We start from the raw sequence: 5000 nt of genomic DNA on the forward strand, positions 1-5000 counted from the left end.
ATATATATAATGCATATATATATATAAAGTATGTTCATGTATTGTTTTGCGTGCCGGTTTGCCATATATATATATATATATATATATATATATATATATGATTCGATCTCAGCACTATATATTACCAAGCGACATATATTTCTCGTTCATTCGGCGCTATGCAAGTGACCAGCTCACACACTCTCGCGATCTGTCATATCCAGGTAAGTGAAAGTGGACCAGGACAATTCAATACTAACAAAAAAAAAAAAAGAAAACAAAAAAAGACCTGCAATTGTGTCTATTTATTAATGGATTATAAAAACCTAAGACGTTTGTAGTAGAGCCTAACTTATGTACACTGCTATTGCGTTTGAGGATAAGAAGTGTGTGTGTGAGTATATGTAAACAAATATACGCAAGGAGTGTAGTTGCTTTCTACATACACGCATACATACATACACGCATACATGCATACATACATACATACATACATACATACACATGCATGCTCACACACACACACACATGCACACGCTATATATACTTGTACATATGCAAATAGGCAATCTTTCATTATTCGTTGCATAGGCAATATACACATACACATATGTATGTATGTATGTATGTATATATTTATACTGAAATAAATAGAGTACAATGCTTGCACATATGTGTCTCTCCTTGTCATAATTTTCTTTTATATACAAGTATATATAATCTTCGTTTTTTTTTTTAATCGTACAAAAGGGCAGAGAGTTTCGTGTATGGTATTTATCAAACTTCTCGGCCAATAAGTCACTTTCTTCTAATTATATAAGATCTTATTTTCCCTGCAGGTTCTGTTTGACTAAAACCTGTACAAATATATAATTATAATCTGCATTTCTTAATGCTTGTGTTTAAAACTTTGTCTCAGTTTTTCGTCCAGGCGTCTTTTTATGTCTAGGCTCCTGTTTATTTCAGTTTGCTAAACGTCATGCTTTCTTTCTTTCTCTTGCTTTTTTTTTTCCTTGTTTAAAATCACACCGATTAATATAGAGGTGGCTTTAACAGTAATCCTGTTTCTTTATTATACTATAAATATATAACGACGTAAATGTAAGCACATAAAACGAAAAAGTTTAGTGTTCCAGGGCGCTCGTATGTATGTATGTATGTGTGGGGGTATGTGTATGTATCGGTGTGTTTGTGTATTATATAAATGTGTGCATGCTTTGGTGTGTGATTGACTTTTTGATTTTAATGGTTCGATATGAACCTTCATTATCTTTTCTTTTTAACCTTGTGTTCCTACTCTGTGTGTATGTGTGTGCGTGTGTGTGTGTGTGTATATATATATATATATATACACGAAGGTCTTTGCGTGTGTGTGTGTGTTCTTGTTTCTGTATCTCGCTCATAAACACATCAGGGTCATTGGCAGACACGTTTAAGCGTCGAGCAACATGTTTTGCAGTACTTAATTACATACCTTTTTATATCTTGAGTTCAAATCCTGTTGAAGTTTTACTTCGATATTCAACCTTTTGGGATCGATAAAGGACAACATTGGTCGAATGACACTGAGAAACGATACTGTTGGAAGATTTTCAAATCGTTGTGATCTGCAATCGACGCTTGATGGAAAGAATGTCCTGCAATGTATATTGGTGATATGTTGAGGCTTTATGTAAGAATGATTTTCCCTTATATATTTACTATTTAATATCACAATGAAATTAGACTAGATTTTAACTTAGTGCATATTCTCACCTGTAGGCATATTATCGACCTGTCTATTTATGATTCGGTTGTCTATGTCTCGGTTAGTCTATGTGTTGAACTGATCTTAAAACGGATTAGATTCAAGCACGAAAAGCGAAACTTAGCAATGAACTTGGCTCGTTCATCACCAACACTCTCGTCATTATCATCATTTATATCTAAACTATGCGGTAGATATCTTTCTATTTAAAAGTCCCAACGCTTTATCAAAACCTGCCCTAACTGCATCCTTCTTAACCTTTTATTTAGCAATGTCTTAATGATTTTGTTTATGACGATAAAGAACGGCATTGTTTGTTCGCTTGTTTACTTCTTAAACTCGTATTATCATCCTACATGGATCAAACCTATGATCAAAGGCGTTCCAGCCATGACAATCCTGTCATATATTTAGACACTGCATTTAAAACCACAACGTGGCCTTCCCTTTTTAAGACGACAAGATGTGATTTGAGGGCGACTGCTATATTTTAGCAGGCTTAGTGAGAGCGTGAGAGATTATCGTTTTTGCTCGAGATGTTTCTTTGCACCCAGATTTGCTCTGACTGGGCTGACCTATGGTCAAAGACGTTCTAGCCGTGACCATCCTGTCTTTTCCCCCCAAACAGTAAGTACATCTGGGATCCATTGTCCATTGTGTCCTTTGCTAAGACAGTAAGGTATAATTTCGGAGGAATCGGCGGATCTATTTTAAAACGGGGGCCACATTTTTCATTAATGTTTTACGTAGTGTTTTTGGTACGGAAAGACTTTCAAACTTCGTATACTTATCTATTTTGTGTTATAGAACAGAAAAATATTTTTGTATTCGAATTTATTTCATGTAAAAAATTGTCTTATTTCGATAATTTCAACCATTCACTGACAAGTATTCAGTTGTTTATATTTACTCCTTTGGCTGATTAAGCGATGTAAAGCGTATTTAATCTCCATACCTTCGTTTTATTTGCTTTTTTCATTTTAAATTTGCTTTAACCCTAACCCTAACCCTAACCCTAACCCTACGGTTAGGGTTAGGGTTAATTGTTTCAGAATCGTTTGTTTATGTAGTCGGCACTTAATGTATATCGGCTGAATGGACGTCAGTGATTGGTTGAAATTACAGAAATACGACAACTTTAACATGGAATAACTTATGGATTTCTTTTTTTTTAAAGAAGACTAAGAGAAAAAGATGTTTTATATGACACATTCTACCAGTGTTCCAAGTTTCAAAGTGTTTCGTTAATGAAAAATGTGGCCCCCGTTTTAAAAAAGATCCGAATCATCATTTTCATCATCATCATCATTTTCATCATCATCATCATTTTCATGTCGATATTTCCATAACTGTATGTGTCAAACAGGCTTTGTTAAGGCAGATCTTCTATAGCCAGATGACTTTCCTGTCGACAACCCTACATGTTTCCAAGCAATGTGATATCTATCCATAGCGGCATTTCGTCTGTCTTTATGTTCTGAGTTCAAATTCCACCGAGATCGACTTTGCCTTTCATCCTCTTGGGGGGTCGATAAATTAAGTACCAGTTGCAACCTGGGGTCGATCTAATCGACTGGCCACCTCCTCAAAATTTCGGGCCTTGTGCCTAATGTAGAAAAGAATATTTATCCATAGCAAGACATATTTTTCATGAAAGATTTGAAATAAATGACATCACTATTTTGAAGGTGATGCTCTCAAAGCCATTACAAGATATCAAGATAAGGGACATGCTTGGACACACACACACACACACACACACACACACATACATACACACAAAACCGCTTCTTTTATTTACATTATTTATATTCGACAGATATTTGTCCTCATCTTGTTTGTTGTTAACACAACGTTTCGGCTGATATACTCTCCAGCCTTCTCCAGGTGTCTTGGAGGAAATTTTGAACCTGGGTTCTCATTCCTAAGGTATTTTTCGATGTTATTATTATTATCATTATTAGTAGTAATATTCAGGTCACTGCTTGGAATTGAACTTGGAATCATCTCTTAAATATAGAACCGCTTCTTTTAGTTTTCACCTACCAAATCCTCTCACAAGGCTTTAGTTGACTTGGTGCTATAGAGATGATGCTTGCCTTAGTTGTCATGCCAACCCTCACCTGTTTCCAGACTCATTTTCAAAGGAGATTGGAAACAAAGGATACTGCCTGTCTAACAGTATTGTTCGTTTACAATTATCACTTCTTTTCAAACTTCTCTTAAGTGAAGCACTACAATTGGATGTGATTATTATTAGCAGATCAAACAAGGTGGTGAGCTGGCAGAATTGTTAGCGCGCCGGGCGAAATGCTTAGCGGTATTTCACCCATTGCTACGTTCTGAGTTCAAATTCCACCGAAGTCAACTTTATCTTTCATCCTTTTGGGGTCAATTAAATAAGTATACGTTATGCACTGGGTTTGATGCAATTGACTTAATCCCCACCCCAAGCTGCCCTTGTGGCAAAAATTTGAAATCATTATTAGCAGATCAAACTACCACATTGAGCTGAGGTGAGAAACATTTTTGTACTAGCAATGCATTATGAGTCCATATGTACCAGGAGTGCATTACAAGTCCATAAGTACTAGGAGTGCATCATGGGTCCATATGTACTAGGAGTGTATTACAAGTCCATATGTACTAGGAGTGCATTACAAGTCCATAAGCACTAGGAGTGCATCACGAGTCCATATGTACTAGGAGTGCATCACAAGTCCATAAGAATCTGTTGGAGGTACATCTGTAATGAGAAAAATAATGTACCTTCATTTTATTGTAGTACAGATACAGGCATGACTGTGCAGGTGTCAGCATTGCTGTATAGGTGCCAGTATAGCTGTGTAGTAAAGGCGTGTGTTTGTTTGTGTGGTGTGTGCGGATGCTGGTGTCTTTGCATTGATACTAATTTGAATAATAGTGATGTTATGTTTAAATCTCCTTTAAACAATGTGTCCTGTACTTCATTATTGCAACATATAAAAAAACCATTTGAATAAAATAACTTACTTAAAAATAAACGAGAATTGGCAATAAGAAAGGTCTCCAGCTGTAGAATACTACCATAAGGACACAGATATTGTGTCATATAGCCAGCTGGAAATGATATTTCCTTGGGCTAGACAACAGTAACAATCGTCCCTTCCAGGACAGCCACCTTATGTTGACAAATAAACAGTTTTTACTTTAAAGAACTATTACTGAATATCTCTCTTTGAGAGAGTTAGAAATAATAATGTTTCTATCCCCTCTCGTTCTTCCTCTTTACTAC

At 35.8% G+C, this 5000-nt stretch overlaps 1 protein-coding gene and 1 long non-coding RNA gene across 5 annotated transcripts in view; one reads left to right on the forward strand and one right to left on the reverse strand.

The window, feature by feature from the left end:
- LOC128248755 (uncharacterized) overlaps positions 1-2261 on the reverse strand; it is a 9720-nt gene extending 7459 nt beyond the window's left edge. Inside the window, exons 1-2 of the long non-coding RNA XR_008264942.1 lie at positions 1735-2261; positions 1454-1616 (exon numbers count right to left, since the gene is read on the reverse strand). This is a non-coding gene — a long non-coding RNA (uncharacterized LOC128248755). The remainder of the gene's footprint in view (positions 1-1453; positions 1617-1734) is intronic.
- The window catches only part of LOC106870290 (paladin), a 141597-nt gene that overhangs the window by 34805 nt on the left and 101792 nt on the right, over positions 1-5000 (forward strand). Inside the window, exon 1 of one of the 4 annotated variants that reach the window (XM_014916312.2) lies at positions 135-203. The exons of 2 other annotated variants lie outside the window; for them this stretch is intronic. The gene's annotated coding sequence lies outside the window, so the exon portion shown is untranslated. Of the gene's footprint in view, positions 1-134; positions 204-1516; positions 1652-5000 lie in introns of those variants that run through there. One more of the 4 variants, XM_014916315.2, reaches the window with a different exon arrangement.

Source organism: Octopus bimaculoides, chromosome 1 (assembly GCF_001194135.2).
Source record: "Octopus bimaculoides isolate UCB-OBI-ISO-001 chromosome 1, ASM119413v2, whole genome shotgun sequence".
NCBI lineage: Eukaryota > Metazoa > Mollusca > Cephalopoda > Octopoda > Octopodidae > Octopus > Octopus bimaculoides.